Source organism: Ranitomeya variabilis, chromosome 2 (genome assembly GCF_051348905.1).
Source record: "Ranitomeya variabilis isolate aRanVar5 chromosome 2, aRanVar5.hap1, whole genome shotgun sequence".
Taxonomy (NCBI): domain Eukaryota; kingdom Metazoa; phylum Chordata; class Amphibia; order Anura; family Dendrobatidae; genus Ranitomeya; species Ranitomeya variabilis.
In genome coordinates, this window is record NC_135233.1 from 379,428,466 (window position 1) to 379,450,743 (window position 22,278).

Below are 22,278 nucleotides of genomic sequence, written 5' to 3' on the forward strand. Positions count from 1 at the left end.
TTCAAAGTTTAATGACAGGAACTTCTGAGGTGGCTTAAGGAGGCAGAGCAGCAGTGGCCGGTCAGTGGAGTTATCTCTGGGGAGCTGATAATGTTTTAGAATTACCCCAATAAATAGAAATTTTTATTAGTTAGTGAGTTAGAATTTCGTGAGACAAATAGTAAACTTTATTAATAGAGCAGGGCAATATAAATGGGCTTTCAGGTCCCCAATCAGTGTTATTTTCCCTTACTCAAGGACCTATTACATTTATTGTATGGAATGGAGAGGAAAATTATTTCAGGAGGATTTGACTTAAATCTAAATTGTCTTAAAAGACATTTATCATGTGCTGAGGTCTCTCCAGATTCCAGAACATAATAGACAAACGGAAGGGGTTAAAAAAAAGTTGTAAAAATGTGTACTCATATGCCCGATTCCTTCCTCTCACCTGTCTTGGACTCCCCTGTCCTATTCCTGCCTCTCACCTGTCCTGTACTCACCTGTCCTATTCCCTCGTCTCACTTGTCTTGTACTCACCTGCCCTATTCCTGCGTCTCAACTGTCCTGTACTCATCTGCCCTATTACTGCCTCTCACCTGTGTTGTACTCATCTGTTCTATTCCTGCCTCTCACCTGTCTTGAACTCACATGCCCTATTTCTTCCTCTCACCTGTCTTGAACTCACCTGCCCTATTCCTTCCTCTCACCTGTCTTGAACTCACCTGCCTATTCCTTCCTCTCACCTGTCTTGTACTCACCTGCCTATTCCTTCCTCTCACCTGTCTTGAACTCAACTGTCCTATTCCTGCCTCTCACTTGTCTTGTACTCACATGCCCTATTCCTGCCTCTCACGTGTCTTGTACTCACCTGTCCTATTCCTGTCTCTCACCTGCCTTGTACTCACCTGCCCTATTCCCTCGTCTCACCTGTCTTGTAATCACCTGCCCTATTCCTACCTCTGACCTGTCTTGTACTCACCTGCCCTATTCCTGCCTCTCACCTGTCTTGTACTCACCTGCCCTATTCCCTCGTCTCACCTGTCTTGTAATCACCTGCCATATTCCTGCCTCTGACCTGTCTTGTACTCACCTGTCCTATTCCTGCCTCTCACCTGTCTTGTACTCACCTACCTCTGACCTGTCTTGTACTCACCTGTCCTATTCCTGCCTCTCACCTGTCATGTACTCACCTGCCTTATTCCTGCGTCTCACTTGTCTTGTATTCACCTGCCCTATTACTGTCTGTCACCTGTCCTTTACTCACCTGCCTTATTCCTGCCTCTTATCTGTGTTGTGTACTCACCTGCCCTATTCCTGCCTCTGACCTGTCTTGTACTCATCTGCCCTATTCCTGCCTCTCACCTGTCTTGTACTCACCTGCCCTATTCCTGCGTCTCAACTGTCCTGTACTCACCTGCCCTATTACTGCCTCTCACCTGTGTTGTACTCACCTGCCCTATTCCTGCCTCTCACCTGTCTTGTACTCACCTGCCCTATTCCCTCGTCTCACCTGTCTTGTAATCACCTGCCATATTCCTGCCTCTGACCTGTCTTGTACTCACCTGTCCTATTCCTGCCTCTCACCTGTCTTGTACTCACCTACCTCTGACCTGTCTTGTACTCACCTGTCCTATTCCTGCCTCTCACCTGTCATGTACTCACCTGCCTTATTCCTGCGTCTCACTTGTCTTGTATTCACCTGCCCTATTACTGTCTGTCACCTGTCCTTTACTCACCTGCCTTATTCCTGCCTCTTATCTGTGTTGTGTACTCACCTGCCCTATTCCTGCCTCTGACCTGTCTTGTACTCATCTGCCCTATTCCTGCCTCTCACCTGTCTTGTACTCACCTGCCCTATTCCTGCGTCTCAACTGTCCTGTACTCACCTGCCCTATTACTGCCTCTCACCTGTGTTGTACTCACCTGTTCTATTCCTGCCTCTCACCTGTCTGGTACTCATTTGTCCTATTCCTGCCCCTCACCTGTCTTGTACTCATCTACCCTATTCCTGCCTCTCACTTGTCTTGTACTCACCTGCTCTATTCCTGCGTCTCACTTGTCTTGTACTTACCTGCCCTATTCCTGCCTCTCACCTGTCCTGTACTCACCTGCCCTATTACTGTCTCTCACCTGTGTTGTACTTACCTGCCCTATTCCTGCCTCTCACCTGTCTTGTACTCACCTGCCCTATTCCTGCGTCTCAACTGTCCTGTACTCACCAGCCCTATTACTGCCTCTCACCTGTGTTGTACTCACCTGTTCTATTCCTGCCTCTCACCTGTCTTGTACTTATTTGTCCTATTCCTGCCCCTCACCTGTCTTGTACTCATCTGCCCTATTCCTGCCTCTCATCTGTCTTGTACTCACCTATCCTATTCCTGCCTCTCACCTTTCTTGTACTCACCTGCCCTATTCCTGCCTCTCACCTGTCCTGTACTCATCTGCCCTATTCCTGCCTCTCACCTGTCTTGTACTCATCTGCCCCATTCCTGCCTCTCACTTGTCTTGTACTCACCTGCCCTATTCCTGCGTCTCACTTGTCTTGTACTCACCTGCCCTATTCCTGCCTCTCACCTGTCCTGTACTCACCTGCCCTATTACTGTCTCTCACCTGTGTTGTACTTACCTGCCCTATTCCTGCCTCTCACCTGTCTTGTACTCACCTGCCCTATTCCTGCGTCTCAACTGTCCTGTACTCACCTGCCCTATTACTGCCTCTCACCTGTGTTGTACTCACCTGTTCTATTCCTGCCTCTCACCTGTCTTGTATTCATTTATCCTATTCCTGCCCCTCACCTGTCTTGTACTCATCTGCCCTATTCCTGCCTCTCACCTGTCTTGTACTCACCTGCCCTATTCCTGCGTCTCAACTGTCTTGTACTCACCTGCCCTATTACTGCCTCTCACCTGTGTTGTACTCACCTGTTCTATTCCTGCCTCTCACCTGTCTGGTACTCATTTGTCCTATTCCTGCCCCTCACCTGTCTTGTACTCATCTACCCTATTCCTGCCTCTCACCTGTCTTGTACTCATCTGCCCCATTCCTGCCTCTCACTTGTCTTGTACTCACCTGCCCTATTCCTGCGTCTCACTTGTCTTGTACTTACCTGCCCTATTCCTGCCTCTCACCTGTCCTGTACTCACCTGCCCTCTTACTGTCTCTCACCTGTGTTGTACTTACCTGCCCTATTCCTGCCTCTCACCTGTCTTGTATTCACCTGCCCTATTCCTGAGTCTCAACTGTCCTGTACTCACCTGCCCTATTACTGCCTCTCACCTGTGTTGTACTCACCTGTTCTATTCCTGCCTCTCACCTGTCTTGTACTCATTTGTCCTATTCCTGCCCCTCACCTGTCTTGTACTCATCTGCCCTATTCCTGCCTCTCACCTGTCTTGTACTCACCTGTCCTATTCCTGCCTCTCACCTTTCTTGTACTCACCTGCCCTATTCCTGCCTTTCACCTGTCTTGTACTCACCAGCCCTATTCCTGCCTCTCACCTGTCTTGTACTCACCTGCCCTATTCCTGCCTCTCACCTGTCCTGTACTCATCTGCCCTATTCCTGCCTCTCACCTGTCTTGTACTCATCTGCCCCATTCCTGCCTCTCACTTGTCTTGTACTCACCTGCCCTATTCCTGCGTCTCACTTGTCTTGTACTCACCTGCCCTATTCCTGCCTCTCACCTGTCCTGTACTCACCTGCCCTATTACTGTCTCTCACCTGTGTTGTATTTAACTGCCCTATTCCTGCCTCTCACCTGTCTTGTACTCACCTGCCCTATTCCTGCGTCTCAACTGTCCTGTACTCACCTGCCCTATTACTGCCTCTCACCTGTGTTGTACTCACCTGTTCTATTCCTGCCTCTCACCTGTCTTGTATTCATTTGTCCTATTCCTGCCCCTCACCTGTCTTGTACTCATCTGCCCTATTCCTGCCTCTCATCTGTCTTGTACTCACCTGTCCTATTCCTGCCTCTCACCTTTCTTGTACTCACCTGCCCTATTCCTGCCTTTCACCTGTCTTGTACTCACCAGCCCTATTCCTGACTCTCACCTGTCTTGTACTCACCTGCCCTATTCCTGCCTCTCACCTGTCCTGTACTCATCTGCCCTATTCCTGACTCTCACCTGTCTTGTACTCATCTGCCCCATTCCTGCCTCTCACTTGTCTTGTACTCACCTGCCTTATTCCTGCGTCTCACTTGTCTTGTACTCACCTGCCCTATTACTCTCTCACCTGTCCTTTACTCACCTGCCTTATTCCTGCCTCTTATCTGTGTTGTGCACTCACCTGCCCTATTCCTGCCTCTGACCTGTCTTGTATTCATCTGCCCTATTCCTGCCTCTCACCTGTCTTGTACTCACCTGCCCTATTCCTGCGTCTCAACTGTCCTGTACTCACCTGCCCTATTACTGCCTCTCACCTGTGTTGTACTCACCTGTTCTATTCCTGCCTCTCACCTGTCTGGTACTCATTTGTCCTATTCCTGCCCCTCACCTGTCTTGTACTCATCTACCCTATTCCTGCCTCTCACCTGTCTTGTACTCATCTGCGCCATTCCTGCCTCTCACTTGTCTTGTACTCACCTGCTCTATTCCTGCGTCTCACTTGACTTGTACTTACCTGCCCTATTCCTGCCTCTCACCTGTCCTGTACTCACCTGCCCTATTACTGTCTCTCACCTGTGTTGTACTTACCTGCCCTATTCCTGCCTCTCACCTGTCTTGTACTCACCTGCCCTATTCCTGCGTCTCAACTGTCCTGTACTCACCAGCCCTATTACTGCCTCTCACCTGTGTTGTACTCACCTGTTCTATTCCTGCCTCTCACCTGTCTTGTACTTATTTGTCCTATTCCTGCCCCTCACCTGTCTTGTACTCATCTGCCCTATTCCTGCCTCTCATCTGTCTTGTACTCACCTGTCCTATTCCTGCCTCTCACCTTTCTTGTACTCACCTGCCCTATTCCTGCCTTTCACCTGTCTTGTACTCACCAGCCCTATTCCTGCCTCTCACCTGTCTTGTACTCACCTGCCCTATTCCTGCCTCTCACCTGTCCTGTACTCATCAGCCCTATTCCTGCCTCTCACCTGTCTTGTACTCATCTGCCCCATTCCTGCCTCTCACTTGTCTTGTACTCACCTGCCCTATTCCTGCGTCTCACTTGTCTTGTACTCACCTGCCTTATTCCTGCCTCTCACCTGTCCTGTACTCATCTGCCCTATTCCTGCCTCTCACCTGTCTTGTACTCATCTGCCCCATTCCTGCCTCTCACTTGTCTTGTACTCACCTGCCCTATTCCTGCGTCTCACTTGTCTTGTACTCACCTGCCCTAATCCTGCCTCTCACCTGTCTTGTACTCACCTACCTCTGACCTGTCTTGTACTCACCTGTCCTATTCCTGCCTCTCACCTGTCCTGTACTCACCTGCCCTATTCCTGCGTCTCACTTGTCTTGTACTCACCTGCCCTATTACTGTCTCTCACCTGTCCTTTACTCACCTGCCTTATTCCTGCCTCTTATCTGTGTTGTGTACTCACCTGCCCTATTCCTGCCTCTGACCTGTCTTGTACTCATCTGCCCTATTCCTGCCTCTCACCTGTCTTGTACTCACCTGCCCTATTCCTGCGTCTCAACTGTCTTGTACTCACCTGCCCTATTACTGCCTCTCACCTGTGTTGTACTCACCTGTTCTATTCCTGCCTCTCACCTGTCTGGTACTCATTTGTCCTATTCCTGCCCCTCACCTGTCTTGTACTCATCTACCCTATTCCTGCCTCTCACCTGTCTTGTACTCATCTGCCCCATTCCTGCCTCTCACTTGTCTTGTACTCACCTGCCCTATTCCTGCGTCTCACTTGTCTTGTACTTACCTGCCCTATTCCTGCCTCTCACCTGTCCTGTACTCACCTGCCCTATTACTGTCTCTCACCTGTGTTGTACTTACCTGCCCTATTCCTGCCTCTCACCTGTCTTGTATTCACCTGCCCTATTCCTGAGTCTCAACTGTCCTGTACTCACCTGCCCTATTACTGCCTCTCACCTGTGTTGTACTCACCTGTTCTATTTCTGCCTCTCACCTGTCTTGTACTCATTTGTCCTATTCCTGCCCCTCACCTGTCTTGTACTCATCTGCCCTATTCCTGCCTCTCACCTGTCTTGTACTCACCTGTCCTATTCCTGCCTCTCACCTTTCTTGTACTCACCTGCCCTATTCCTGCCTTTCACCTGTCTTGTACTCACCAGCCCTATTCCTGCCTCTCACCTGTCTTGTACTCACCTGCCCTATTCCTGCCTCTCACCTGTCCTGTACTCATCTGCCCTATTCCTGCCTCTCACTTGTCTTGTACTCACCTGCCCTATTCCTGCGTCTCACTTGTCTTGTACTCACCTGCCGTATTCCTGCCTCTCACCTGTCCTGTACTCACCTGCCCTATTACTGTCTCTCACCTGTGTTGTATTTACCTGCCCTATTCCTGCCTCTCACCTGTCTTGTACTCACCTGCCCTATTCCTGCGTCTCAACTGTCCTGTACTCACCTGCCCTATTACTGCCTCTCACCTGTGTTGTACTCACCTGTTCTATTCCTGCCCCTCACCTGTCTTGTATTCATTTGTCCTATTCCTGCCCCTCACCTGTCTTGTACTCATCTGCCCTATTCCTGCCTCTCATCTGTCTTGTACTCACCTGTCCTATTCCTGCCTCTCACCTTTCTTGTACTCACCTGCCCTATTCCTGACTCTCACCTGTCTTGTACTCACCTGCCCTATTCCTGCCTCTCACCTGTCCTGTACTCATCTGCCCTATTCCTGCCTCTCACCTGTCTTGTACTCATCTGCCCCATTCCTGCCTCTCACTTGTCTTGTACTCACCTGCCCTATTCCTGCGTCTCACCTGTCCTGTACTCACCTGCCCTATTACTGTCTCTCACCTGTGTTGTACTTACCTGCCCTATTGCTGCCTCTCACCTGTCTTGTACTCACCTGCCCTATTCCTGCCTCTCACTTGTCTTGTACTCACCTGCCCTATTCCTGCCTCTCACTTGTCTTGTGCTCACCTGCCCTATTGCTGCTTCTCACCTGTCTTGTACTCACCTGCCCTATTGCTGCCTCTCACCTGTCTTGTACTCACCTGTCCTATTCCTGCCTCTCACCTGTCTTGTACTCACCTGCCCTATTCCTGCCTCTCACCTGTCTTGTACTCACCTGTCCTATTCCTGCATCTCACTTGTCTTGTACTCACCTGTCCTATCCCTGCCTCTCACTTGTCTTGTACTCACCTGCCCTATTCCTGCCTCTCACCTGTCTTGTACTCACCTATCCTATTCCTGCCTCTCACCTGTCTTGTACTCACCTGTCCTATTCCTGCCTCTCACCTGTCCTGTACTCATCTGCCCTATTCCTGCCTCTCATCTGTCTTGTACTCACCTGTCCTATTCCTGCCTCTCATCTGTCTTGTGCTCACCTGTCCAATTCCTGCCTCTCACCTTTCTTGTACTCACCTGCCCTATTCCTGCCTTTCACCTGTCTTGTACTCACCGGCCCTATTCCTGCCTCTCACCTGTCTTGTACTCACCTGCAATATTCCTGCCTCTCACCTGTCTTGTACTCACCTGCCCTATTCCTGCCTCTGATCTGACTTGTACTCATCTGCCCTATTCCTGCCTCTGACCTGTCTTGTACTCACCTGCCCTATTCCTGCCTCTCACCTGTCCTGTACTCATCTGTCCTATTCCTGCCTCTCACCTGTCTTGTACTCATCTGCCCTATTCCTGCCTCTCACCTGTCTTGTACTCACCTGCCCTATTCCTGCGTCTCACTTGTCTTGTGCTCACCTGCCCTATTCCTGCCTCTCACCTGTCCTGTACTCACCTGCCCTATTACTGTCTCTCACCTGTGTTGTACTCACCTGCCCTATTCCTGCCTCTCACCTGTCTTGTACTCACCTGCCCTATTCCTGCGTCTCACTTCTCTTGTACTCACCGGCCCTATTCCTGCCTCTCACCTGTCTTGTACTCACCTGCAATATTCCTGCCTCTCACCTGTCTTGTACTCACCTGCCCTATTCCTGCCTCTGATCTGACTTGTACTCATCTGCCCTATTCCTGCCTCTGACCTGTCTTGTACTCACCTGTCCTATTCCTGCCTCTCACCTGTCCTGTACTCATCTGCCCTATTCCTGCCTCTCATCTGTCTTGTACTCACCTGTCCTATTCCTGCCTCTCATCTGTCTTGTGCTCACCTGTCCAATTCCTGCCTCTCACCTTTCTTGTACTCACCTGCCCTATACCTGCCTTTCACCTGTCTTGTACTCACCGGCCCTATTCCTGCCTCTCACCTGTCTTGTACTCACCTGCAATATTCCTGCCTCTCACCTTTCTTGTACTCACCTGCCCTATTCCTGCCTCTGATCTGACTTGTACTCATCTGCCCTATTCCTGCCTCTGACCTGTCTTGTACTCACCTGCCCTATTCCTGCCTCTCACCTGTCCTGTACTCATCTGTCCTATTCCTGCCTCTCACCTGTCTTGTACTCATCTGCCCTATTCCTGCCTCTCACCTGTCTTGTACTCACCTGCCCTATTCCTGCGTCTCACTTGTCTTGTGCTCACCTGCCCTATTCCTGCCTCTCACCTGTCCTGTACTCACCTGCCCTATTACTGTCTCTCACCTGTGTTGTACTCACCTGCCCTATTCCTGCCTCTCACCTGTCTTGTACTCACCTGCCCTATTCCTGCGTCTCACTTGTCTTCTACTCACCTGCCCTATTCCTGCCTCTCACCTGTCCTGTACTCACCTGCCCTATTCCTGCCTCTCACCTGTCCTGTACTCTCCTACCCTACTCCTGCCTCTCACCTGTCCTATTCCTGCGTCTCACTTGTCTTGTACTCACCTGCCCTATTCCTGCCTCTCACTTGTCTTGTGCTCACCTGCCCTATTGCTGCCTCTCACCTGTCCTGTACTCACCTGCCCTATTACTGTCTCTCACCTGTGTTGTACTCACCTGCCCTATTCCTGCCTCTCACCTGTCTTGTACTCACCTGCCTATTCCTGCATCTCACTTGTCTTGTACTCACCTGCCCTATTCCTGCCTCTCACCTGTCCTGTACTCACCTGCCCTATTGCTGCCTCTCACCTGTCTTGTACTCACCTGTCCTATTCCTGCCTCTCACCTGTCTTGTACTCACCTGCCCTATTCCTGCCTCTCACCTGCCTTGTACTCACCTGTCCTGTTCCTGCATCTCACTTGTCTTGTACTCACCTGTCCTATCCCTGCCTCTCACTTGTCTTTTACTCACCTGCCCTATTCCTGCCTCTCACCTGTCCTGTACTCTCCTGCCCTATTCCTGACTCTCACCTGTCTTGTACTCACCTGTACTATTCCTGCGTCTCACTTGTCTTGTACTCACCTGCCCTATTCTTGCCTCTCACCTGTCTTGTACTCACCTGTCCTATTCCTGCCTCGCACCTGTCTTGTACTCACCTGTCCTATTCCTGCCTCTCACCTGTCTTGTAATCACCTGTCCTATTCCTGCCTCTCACCTGTCCTGTACTCATCTGCCCTATTCCTGCCTCTCACCTGTGTTGTACTCACCTCTCCTATTCCTGCCCCTCACCTGTCCCTGTACCTGTACCTGTACCTCACCTGTACTCACCTGCCCCTCACCTGCACTCATCTGCCCTATTCCTGCCTCTCATCTGTCTTGTACTCACCTGTCCTATTCCTGCCTCTCATCTGTCTTGTACTCACCTGTCCTATTCCTGCCTCTCACCTTTCTTGTGCTCACCTGCCCTATTCCTGCCTTTCACCTGTCTTGTACTCACCAGCCCTATTCCTGCCTCTCACCTGTCTTGTACTCACCTGTCCTATTCCTGCATCTCACTTGTCTTGTACTCACCGGTCCTATCCCTGCCTCTCACTTGTCTTGTACTCTCCTGCCCTATTCCTGCCTCTCACCTGTCCTGTACTCTCCTGCCCTATTCCTGCCTCTCACCTGTCTTGTACTCACCTGTCCTATTCCTGCCTCTCACCTGTCTTGTACTCACCTGTACTATTCCTGCGTCTCACTTGTCTTGTACTCACCTGCCCTATTCCTGCCTCTCACCTGTCTTTTACTCACCTGTCCTATTCCTGCCTCGCACCTGTCTTGTACTCACCTGCCCTATTCCTGCGTCTCAACTGTCCTGTACTCATCTGCCCTATTACTGCCTCTCACCTGTGTTGTGCTCACCTGTTCTATTCCTGTCTCTCACCTGTCTTGAACTCACATGCCCTATACCATCCTCTCACCTGTCTTGAACTCACCTGCCCTATTCCTTCCTCTCACCTGTCTTGAACTCACTTGCCCTATTCCTACCTCTCATCTGTGTTCTACACACCTGCCCTATTCCTGCCTCTCACCTGTCCTGTACTCACCAGCTCTATTCCTGACTGTCACCTGTCTTGTACTCACCTGCCCTATTCCTGCCTCTCACCTGTCTTGAACTCACCTGGCCTATTCCTGCCTCTCATCTGTCTTGTACTCACCTGCCCTATTCCTGCCTCTGACCTGACTTGTACTCATCTGCCCTATTCCTGCCTCTGACCTGTCTTGTACTCACCTGCCCTATTCCTGCCTCTCACCTGTCCAGTACTCATCTGCCCTATTCCTGCCTCTCACCTGCCTTGTCCTCATCTGCCTTATTCCTGCCTCTCACTTGTCTTGTACTCACCTGCCCTATTCCTGCGTCTCATTTGTCTTCTACTCACCTGCCCTATTCCTGCCTCTCACCTGTCCTGTACTCACCTGCCCTATTCCTGCGTCTCACTTGTCTTGTACTCACCTGCTCTATTCCTGCCTCTCACCTGTCCTGTACTCACCTGCCCTATTCCTGCGTCTCACTAGTCTTGTACTCTCCTACCCTACTCCTGCCTCTCACCTGTCCTATTCCTGCGTCTCACTTGTCTTGTACTCACCTGCCCTATTCCTACCTCTCACCTGTCTTGTACTCACCTGTCCTATTCCTGCATCTCACTTGTCTTGTACTCACCGGTCCTATCCCTGCCTCTCACTTGTCTTGTACTCACCTGTCCTATTCCTGCCCCTCACCTGTCTTGTACTCACCTGTACTATTCCTGTGTCTCACTTGTCTTGTACTCACCTGCCCTATTCCTGCCTCTCACCTGTCTTGTACTCACCTGTCCTATTCCTGCCTCGCACCTGTCTTGTACTCACCTGCCCTATTCCTGCGTCTCAACTGTCCTGTACTCATCTGCCCTATTACTGCCTCTCACCTGTGTTGTGCTCACCTGTTCTATTCCTGTCTCTCACCTGTCTTCAACTCACATGCCCTATTCCTTCCTCTCACCTGTCTTGAACTCACCTGCCCTATTCCTTACTCTCACCTGTCTTGAACTCACTTGCCCTATTCCTGCCTCTCATCTGTGTTCTACACACCTGCCCTATTCCTGCCTCTCGCCTGTTTTGTACACACCTGCCCTATTCCTGCCTCTCACCTGTCTTGTACTCACCTTCCTATTCCTTCCTCTCACCTGTCTTGAACTCACCTGCCCTATTCCTGCCTCTCACCTGTCTTGTACTCACCTGCCCTATTCCTGCCTCTCACCTGTCCTGTACTCACCAGCCCTATTCCTGCCTGTCACCTGTCTTGTACTCACATGCCCTATTCCTGCCTCTCACCTGTCTTGTACTCACCTGCCCTATTCCCTCATCTCACCTGTCCTGTACTCACCTGCCCTATTCCTGCCTCTCACCTGTCTTGTACTCACCAAACTCTGACCTGTCTTGTACTCAACTGTCCTATTCCTGCCTCTCACCTGTCCTGTACTCACCTGCCCTATTCGTGCCTCTTATCTGTGTTGTGTACTCACCTGCCCTATTCCTTCCTCTGACCTGTCTTGTACTCACCTGCCCTATTGCTGCCTCTCGCCTGTCCTGTACTCATCTGCCCTATTCCTGCCTCTCACCTGTCTTGTACTCACCTGCCCTATTCCTGCTTCTCAACTGTCCTGTACTCACCTGCCCTATTACTGTCTCTCACCTGTCTTCTACTCACCTGCCCTATTCCTGCCTCTTATCTGTGCTGTGTACTCACCTGCCCTATTCCTGCCTCTCACCTGTCCTGTACTCATCTGCCCTATTCCTGCCTCTCACTTGTCTTGTACTCATCTGCCCTATTCCTGCCTCTCACTTGTCTTGGACTCACCTGCCCTATTCCTGCGTCTCACTTGTCTTGTACTCACCTGCCCTATTCCTGCCTCTCACCTGTCCTGTACTCACCTGCCCTATTACTGTCTCTCACCTATGTTGTACTTACCTGCCCTATTCCTGCCTCTCACCTGTCTTGTACTCACCTGCCCTATTCCTGCGTCTCACTTGTCTTGTACTCACCTGACCTATTCCTGCCTCTCACCTGTCCTGTACTCACCTGTTATGAACTATACTTTTGGGCTCCCTCTTGTGGTCACTCGTGGTATGGCTCTTGGATTCTCTTTCCTCAGCTTGGTAGTCACCTGTTCGTTAAGACTCTGGGTGTTTCTATTTAAACTTCCTGGAGTCTTAGTCCATTGCCTGGCATCCATGTAATCAGTCCTTGTCTGGTTGCTCTTGTCTACTGGTCCTGATTTTTGCAACATAAGCTAAGTCCTGCTTTCTTGTTTTTTGTTTATTTGTATTATTCTGTTTTTTGTCCAGCTTGTTCATAATGTGATTCCTGATTTTGCTGGAAGCTCTTAGGGGGCTGATATTCTCCCCCCATACCGTTAGTCGGTACGGGGGTTCTCGGATATTCAGCGTGGATATTTTAGTAGGGTTTTTCGCTGACCACATAAGTCCGCTTTCTTTATGTCTGCTATTATTTAGTGGGCCTCTCTTTGCTGAATCTAGTTCATACTTACGTTTGTCCTTTCCTCTTACCTCACCGTTATTATTTGTTGGGGGCTTGTATCTACTTTGGGGTATTTCTCTGGAGGCAAGTGAGGTCTGTATTTTCTCTGAAAGGGTTAGTTAGATCTCCGGCTGGCGCGAGACGTCTAGAACCAACGTAGGCATGTTCCCCGGCTGCTATTATTTGTGTGCTAGGATCAGGTATGTGGTCAGCTCAGTTACCACCTCCCTAAGAGCTAGTTTTTATGTCTGCAGACTTTGCTGAAGACCCTGAGATCCTCTGCCATTAGGATCACAATAGTATGCCAGGCCACTGAATAGTTAATGCATTGCGAAGTGGGATTAAAAGAAAAGAAAGAAGTTCTGAGTTTTTTTTTTTTTTTTCTTCCTTCCCCTTTACCTCTGAATGGCTTGAAACTCTGCTGCAGACATGAATGTGCAAACTCTGATTACTAGTGTGGATCAGCTTGCTGCTCGTGTGCAGGACATTCAGGATTTTGTAATTGGCAGTCCTATGTCAGAGCCTAAGATTCCTATTCCTGAGTTGTTCTCAGGAGATCGATTTAAATTTAGGAATTTTAGGAATAATTGTAAATTGTTTCTATCTTTGAGACCTCGTTCGTCTGGAGACTCAGCTCAGCAAGTTAAAATTGTTATCTCCTTCTTGCGGGGCGACCCTCAGGATTGGGCTTTCTCATTGGCGCCAGGAGATCCGGCATTGGCGAATATTGATGCGTTTTTTCTGGCGCTCGGATTGCTTTATGAGGAGCCCAATCTTGAAATTCAGGCAGAGAAGGCTTTGCTGGCAATTTCTCAGGGCCAGGATGAAGCCGAAGTGTATTGCCAAAAATTTCGGAAATGGTCCGTGCTTACTCAGTGGAATGAGTGTGCTCTGGCCGCAAATTTCAGAAAAGGCCTTTCTGAAACTATTAAGAATGTGATGGTGGGCTTTCCCATTCCTACAAGTCTGAATGATTCTATGACGCTGGCCATTCAGATTGATCGGCGTTTGCGGGAGCGCAAATCCGCTAATTCTTTGGCGGTGTTGTCTGAACAGGCGCCTGATTTAATGCAATGTGATAGAATTCAGACTAGAACTGAACGGCAAAATCATAGACGTCAGAATGGGTTGTGTTTTTACAGTGGTGATTCTACACATGTTATATCAGCATGCTCTAAACGCCTAACAAAGTTTGTTAGTCCTGTCGCCGTTGGTAACCTGCAGCCTAAATTTATTTTGTCTGTGACTTTAATTTGCTCATTGTCTTCCTACCCTGTTATAGCGTTTGTGGATTCAGGCGCTGCCCTGAGTCTTATGGACTTGTCGTTTGCCAGGCGCTGTGGTTTTGTCCTGGAGCCTTTGGAAAATCCTATTCCTCTTAGAGGAATTGATGCTACGCCATTGGCGGAGAATAAACCGCAGTATTGGACACAAGTGACCATGTGCATGACTCCTGAACATCGGGAGGTGATTCGTTTTCTTGTTCTGCATAAGATGCATGATTTGGTCGTTTTAGGTCTGCCATGGTTACAGGCTCATAATCCTGTTCTGGATTGGAGGGCTATGTCTGTGTCAAGTTGGGGTTGTCAGGGAATTCATTGCGATTCCCCGTCGGTGTCTATTGCTTCCTCCACTCCTTCAGAAGTTCCTGAGTTTTTGCTTGACTATCAGGATGTGTTCAGTGAGTCCAGGTCCAGTGCTCTACCTCCTCATAGGGACTGTGACTGCGCTATAGATTTGATTCCTGGTAGCAAGTTTCCTAAGGGACGATTATTTAATCTGTCGGTACCTGAGCATGCCGCGATGCGTTCTTATATAAAGGAGTCTTTGGAGAAGGGACATATTAGTCCATCCTCTTCCCCTCTTGGTGCGGGATTCTTTTTTGTGGCCAAGAAAGACGGATCTTTGAGACCTTGTATAGACTATCGGCTTCTGAATAAAATCACGGTTAAATTTCAGTACCCTCTGCCACTATTGTCGGACTTGTTTGCTCGGATTAAGGGTGCCTGTTGGTTCACCAAGATAGATCTTCGTGGTGCATACAACCTTGTGCGCATTAGGCAGGGAGATGAATGGAAAACTGCATTTAATACGCCCGAAGGTCATTTTGAGTACTTGGTGATGCCTTTTGGGCTCTCTAATGCTCCTTCAGTGTTTCAGTCCTTTATGCATGACATCTTCCGGAAATATCTAGATAAATTTGTGATTGTTTATCTGGATGACATTTTAGTTTTTTCTGATGATTGGGATTCTCATGTAAAGCAGGTCAGGATGGTGTTTCAGGTTTTGCGTGATAATGCTTTGTTTGTGAAGGGCTCAAAGTGTCTCTTTGGAGTGCAGAAGGTTTCCTTTTTGGGTTTTATCTTTTCCCCTTCTGCTGTGGAGATGGACCCAGTCAAGGTCCGAGCTATTCATGATTGGACTCAACCCACTTCTGTTAAGAGTCTTCAGAAGTTTTTGGGTTTTGCTAATTTCTACCGTCGTTTTATTGCTAACTTTTCTAGCGTTGTTAAACCTCTGACGGATATGACCAAGAAAGGTTCTGATGTCGCTAATTGGGCTCCTGCGGCCATTGAGGCCTTCCGAGAGCTGAAGCGCCGGTTTACTTCGGCACCTGTTTTGTGCCAGCCTGATGTCTCACTTCCCTTTCAGGTTGAAGTGGATGCTTCTGAGATTGGTGCAGGAGCTGTTTTGTTGCAGAGAGGCTCTGGTTGCTCTGTGATGAAGCCATGTGCTTTCTTTTCAAGGAAGTTTTCGCCTGCCGATCGGAATTATGATGTCGGTAATCGGGAGCTGTTGGCTATGAAGTGGGCATTTGAGGAGTGGCGACATTGGCTCGAGGGAGCTAAGCATCGTGTGGTGGTCTTGACTGATCACAAGAACCTGATGTATCTCGAGTCTGCTAAGCGCCTGAATCCTAGATAGGCTCGTTGGTCATTGTTTTTCTCCCGTTTTGACTTTGTGGTCTCATACCTGCCTGGTTTGAAAAATGTGAAGGCTGATGCTCTCTCTAGGAGCTTTGTGCCTGATTCTCCTGGAGTCTCAGAGCCGGCTGGTATTCTTAAAGAGGGAGTGATTTTGTCGGCCATTTCTCCTGATTTGCGACGTGTGTTGCAGAGATTTCAGGCTGGTAGACCTGACTCTTGTCCACCTGATAGACTGTTTGTTCCTGATAAATGGACCAGCAGAGTTATTTCCGAGGTTCATTCCTCGGTGTTGGCGGGGCATCCTGGGATTTTTGGTACCAGAGATTTGTGGCTAGGTCCTTTTGGTGGCCTTCCTTGTCGCGGGATGTGCGTGCTTTTGTGCAGTCCTGTGGGACTTGTGCTCGGGCTAAGCCTTGCTGTTCTCGTGCCAGCGGGTTGCTTTTGCCCTTGCCCGTCCCGAAGAGGCCTTGGACACACATTTCCATGGATTTCATTTCAGATCTTCCGGTGTCTCAGGGAATGTCTGTCATCTGGGTGGTGTGTGATCGTTTTTCCAAGATGGTCCATTTGGTGCCCTTGCCTAAGTTGCCTTCCTCTTCCGATCTGGTTCCTTTGTTTTTTCAGAATGTGGTTCATTTGCACGGCATTCCTGAGAATATCGTGTCTGACAGAGGATCCCAGTTTGTGTCCAGATTCTGGCGATCTTTTTGTGCTAAGATGGGCATTGATCTGTCGTTCTCGTCTGCCTTTCATCCTCAGACTAATGGCCAAACGGAGCGAACTAATCAGACGCTGGAGGCTTATTTGAGATGTTTTGTTTCTGCGGATCAGGATGATTGGGTGACCTTCTTGCCATTGGCTGAGTTTGCCCTCAATAATCGGGCTAGTTCCGCTACTTTGGTTTCGCCATTTTTCTGCAACTTTGGTTTTCATCCTCGTTTCTCCTCGGGTCATGTTGAGCCTTCTGACTGTCCTGGGGTGGATTCTGTGGTTGATAGGTTGCAGCTGTCGGGACCACACTCAGTCGGAGCAGCCTTTGGAAGTGGGGAATCACCAGAAATAATACACAAGACACGTCTCGTATAGTATATCACTGGGAAGCCTCTGAAGCACGCCTGCCTTCAAGGTGCTATCCCCTCTTTATATAGTTGTACAGGTAGTTTCAGTGGTTATACAAGTTTTGCTTGTTTAAACAAAGAGAGAAAAGAGAAGACAAAAAAAACAGTTTCGGCTATGTGATAGTTTCACAACAAACAAAACAGTACAGTTTCGCCTAAGTGGCAGTTTCACAAACAAAAAATAGGATTTCACACTATAGCTAAAATGTCCTTGAATGGACAGGTCAATATTGATCACAAATTCTTTTTGGTTCATTGAGGTAACCATTTTTGTTCCGCTCTTCACAATCCCCCCTTTGACATATTCCATTCAAAACCTTGTCATATAGACGATTATTTTAGTCATTCTTTTTGTGATATTACAAAAAAAAAACAAAAAACTTTATATTCTCGCATCCATTACACAAAATTTATTTGTGCATACCGAGATACCCTTGAGTACAACCTTGAATAATACATATATAATTACAATAACTATAACTGTATGTATTAGGCTTTGTATAATCCCGGTAACCCACCCACCGATCCCCCTGAACCAATTGGCCGGGTTAAGAAAAGAAAAGGTATCTGACCACCAGCTATCCTTATTTTGGTCATTGTCTTTGTCATACTGATCCCTGAGTCGTTGTACGTCTTCTAATTTAAATCTCATACTCATAGTACTATTCGGGTCTATATAATGACAGCAGGTGGGTCCGATGATTTGACACATACCCCCTTGTGTGGCAGTTAGGTAATCCAATACCAGGGTATGTCGGTTAGTGACCATTATAAGCTGATTCTGTACAGCTATACTAGTATTTAATATGTCCAATATATCCCAAATCTGGTCATCTAGATAATCCGTGGCTCTAACTAATTTATCCCACATCTGTGTTAACATAGGATAAATAAAAATGGTACTAGCAATTTTGTTGGGAATTCCCATTTGTACTATATGTGGCCTCCCCGAGGGACGTGGTGAGTTATCTGCAGCTCTTTTATACAGTGTGTGCTTGGGCACGGCTTGCATATTCACTTGTTTGTTCGAAATTATGAAAGTAGCCGGGGTTAGGCGTCCTAATGTACAAGTACCCTTTATACCTACGGGAAGCCATTTATATGCTCCTTCTCCGCATATCCAAAATGTACCCTCAGGCAGATCCCACAAAGCTGAGTGCTGCAATACCAATCTGTGAGCCAAATCCACAAAACTAGATACATTGTGAAGCATACACCAAGAGGGTTTTTGTCCCAAGGGGCTACAGTACCCGGCTGTGGGATTCCCACATACATGCATTCCGTTGACATACTCATCGGATTCATTACAAACCAGGTTCCCCGGCTTACTTGTACAACTGTTTGCATCACCTTGGGGGAACAACTCGGAATGTTCCCATTTTCTATTATGTATGTACCTTTCCAATACTGTAGGTTTGAAAGCATCAGAGGAAGGGGTGGTTGTACTGAAACTGAGCTGTAGATTTTCAGTGGGGACCTGTCCTAAATCAGTTAATCCAGTCTTATTCCTAGGTACCCATGCTCCTCCTCTGAGTGCTAAATATTGTAAGTTGCCTATTTTTCCTGTAAGATTGCCCTGCCACCAAGGAAATTCTACCCATCCCACAACTGGTATGGCGATTGTAGTATTCCATAGTCTAGTATTGCCAGGTTGGTTGTTGGCCAGGTTGTCTGAACAATTAGGCCAAGCGAATATTTCTTCAGCTGACACGGGAACTGCTAGAAAAGGTATACTTGTGGCTGATACTGGTGAATGGGTACAGATCCAACAATCTGCCAGGGGTTGCGTATTATTTAACAAATCATGCACTAATTTTCTATGATGTTGTACGAATCTATTGTTCAAAGGGGCTAGAGAATTCAATCTTTCCCATGCCTCCGTTGAGGTTAACATTATTAACATCAATATCATGAGTCTTATACTGCTTTTTTGCAATGGCTTGCATGTATCCATGATGCCTTTCCTTCAAGCTTGACTGCTGTTGGAGTTGTTAACAGGACTTGGAAAGGTCCGTCAAATCTCGGTTCCAGAGTCTTTCTGGTGTGTCTTTTCACGTAGATTTGATCACCAGGTTCCAACTTGTGGCCTCCTTCGAGATTTTCTGGATCTGGAAGGGAAGCAAAAACTTGCGAATGCACTTTAGTTAAACGTTTTTGTAATTCTTGTACATAAGCAGTTAAAGTCTCAGTATTCAACATCAGTTGTTGTGGAAAATAACAACCCAAATTTGCTGCTCTACCAAAAAGAATCTCATGTGGTGACAGCTTAGCCTTCCCCCTTGGGGCGTTTCGGATGGAATACAGGGCAAGTGGTAGACACTCGGTCCAAGGCTTTCCTGTTTCTGCCATGGCCTTCTGGATTTTTAATTTTATTGTTCCATTTAATCTTTCCACTTTACCTGAACTCTGTGGGTGATACGGAGTGTGAAACTGGTTTTCTACTCCCAACATTTTCATAACATTCTGGAATATTTCTCCAGTAAAATGGGTACCCCTATCTGACTCGATCACCTCAGGCATGCCGTAACGGGGTATCAGTTCATGTGCTATTTTAATGGCAGTAGTTTTTGCTGAGGCTTTACGAACTGGATAAGCCTCTGGCCACCCTGAGAACATGTCCACACACACAAGCACATATTCGTATCCATTGTACCTAGGAAGCTGGATGTAGTCGATCTGGAGTCTTTGAAAGGGATACAGTGATCTTACATGATGCTTGGTTGGGGTTTTAATGGTCTGACCTGGATTGTGTGCCAGGCATATAGCGCATGCAGCACACATGTTCCGAGCGAAATTACCAAAGCCTGGAGCCAACCACCTTTCTTTTACCTTGAGCGTCATACCGTTTGCCGATACATGCGTAGGTAGGTGGAGGTCACTCGCCACTGCGGGGTACCAGGCTCTGGGTAAACACAACAAAGTTCCTTTTTTCCATAATCCTTGCTGATCTTCTGCCCCTTTTTTCTGCCACTGCCCTCGTTCCTCGTCGTCTACCTGTTTCTGAGCTTCCTTCAATCTCTCCTCATCATCTTCAGAGCTATCTAGTGTGTGGGCATGATGTAAGGGTTTACGTGCTGCCTGTTTTGCTGCTTTGTCAGCTTTATCGTTACCCCTGGCTTCCTCGGTGTCGAGTCTCACATGTGCAGCTACCTTTATCACCGCTATTTCTTTAGTTTCTTGTGCTGCCTCCAGAATCTGTCTAATGAGGGAGGCATGTTTAACAGGTTGGCCTGAAGCAGTCATATAACCTCTGGCTCTCCATATTACGCCAAAATCGAAAATAATGCCATGTGCATATCTAGAATCAGTGTATATGTTTGCTGTCTGATCTTTGGCTATTTTTAGAGCTTCAACTAATGCCGTCAGTTCTGCTTCTTGTGCAGACTGATTAGCAGGGAGAGGTTCTGCTTTCAGCACTTCATGCTGAGTTACTACCGCATAACCTGTATGAAATTGTCCATTCATATCTGCATATCTACTGCCATCTATGAAAAGTTCAAATGTAGCATTACAGAGTGGCTTGTCACGTACATTACGTAAGCCCTGAGTCTCTTGTTCCATTAATTGTACACAATCATGCATTGACTCTGATGGGTCAAAGGAGTTGGAGAGTGCAGTTTCCTCAGGTATGGTACCCCCCTCAGACTCTAAAGGGAGCAAAGACGCGAGATTAAGAGTCTGAACCCTGGCAAAGGAAATGTTGGGCGGCAGTAGTAGGGAACATTGGAGACGGAGGTGTCTGGCCATTGAAATATGTTTAGGTTGGACCTGGTTAAGAATGCCATGTACATCATGAGTGGTCTGAACTAGAAGTGGGTGATCAAGAACAATCTCAGAAGCTTTATCTAATAACAGTGAAATTGCGGCTACTACTACACAAGAAGGTGCGGCTCTAGCTACAGGGTCCAGATGAGCTGATATGTATGCCACAGGTCTCTGTTTGTTTCCATGTTTTTGTGTGAGCACCCCTGTAGCATGTGAGGATATCTCAGCTGCCATCAATTGAAAAGGTTTAGTGTAGTCTGGGAGTCCCAAAGCCGGAGCTGATACCAGTGCTGTTTTCAAAGAGGAAAATGACTGTTTAGCCTCTTCACTGAGTGAATATGGCGTGTTGGCAATACAGTCATATAAAGGCTGCATGAGTTGACTTGCATGTATGATCCACTGTCTACAGTGTGAAACAATACCCAGGAAAGCACGCAGCTGTTTGTGATTCCTGGGTTCAAGCATGTTACGTATGGCTTCCGTACGTTGAGGTGTGAGGTGTCTGATGCCCTGTGATATGCAGTGACCTAAGAACACGACTGTTTGTTGACAAGCCTGGAGTTTCTGTCTATTTACTTTACAGCCTTCTTGCGCTAGGAAAATTAAGAAATTAACAGTTGAGGTAACTGCCGTCTGCTCATCAGGGCAACAAATAAGTAAGTCATCTACATACTGTAGAATGACTACTCCTGGTTCTGTGGTGAAATTTTTCAGCACGGTCTGCATTGCTTCAGAGTACAAAGTTGGTGAGTGTACCACACCTTGTGGCAATCTTGTCCATGCTAATTGTTTACCCTTGAATGTAAAGGCAAACAAATGCCAACAGTTCTTATGTAGTGGCACAGAAAAAAATGCGTTTGATAAGTCAATTACCGTAAAATATGCAGCAGTGCTGGGAATTTGAGACAGTAAGGTATGAGGATTCGGTACCACAGGGGTGACCGGTGCCAAAACCTTATTGATTTCCCGTAGGTCGTGCACCATGCGATATTTCACCATAGTTTCTTTGGAGGACACTTTCTTTTTAACAGGATATAAGGGTGTATTGGCGGGTGACCTGATTTCTACCAAAACACCTTGTAACACATAATCCTGAATTTGTTGAGAAATCGCCAGTTCTTGCTGGGCGCTGATGGGGTATTGCCTAAGCTGAGGTAAAATGGTTCCCGGGGCAGTTTCTAACAGTATAGGAGCTACTGATAAGAATCCTACATCAGTGTCTCCTTTTGCCCATAGGCTGTCAGGAACCCGAGACAAGTCAATTTTTGCTTGTTGAGTGTAAATTTCGGGAAAATCCTCCATTGCCTGTATTCTAACATATTGTTCCAGAGTTTCTGCATCTTCAGGGATGGTCAGCATAACTGTGCCATTTTCTCTAAAATGGATGTTTGCGTGCATTTTACTTAAGACATCAGTACCCAGCAAGCAGGTAGGTGCACCTTTAGCAAATAAAAATTTGGATACAAAGGTTTTAGGGCCAAAGCTCACATTTAAAGGTTTTGTAAAGGGCAACGCCTGAATTTTACCATCATACCCTTCTGCATATGTTACCTTTGAGGATATATTGTCAGGATATGGTAAAAAGTCTTGATTTAAAAT

General features: G+C 47.8%; 1 protein-coding gene across 1 annotated transcript in view; it reads left to right on the top strand.

The window, feature by feature from the left end:
- The window catches only part of PSMB9 (proteasome 20S subunit beta 9), a 100,457-nt gene continuing 78,179 nt past the window's right edge, over window positions 1–22,278 (top strand). The window contains exon 1 of the mRNA XM_077286139.1: window positions 1–60. The gene's annotated coding sequence lies outside the window, so the exon portion shown is untranslated. The remainder of the gene's footprint in view (window positions 61–22,278) is intronic.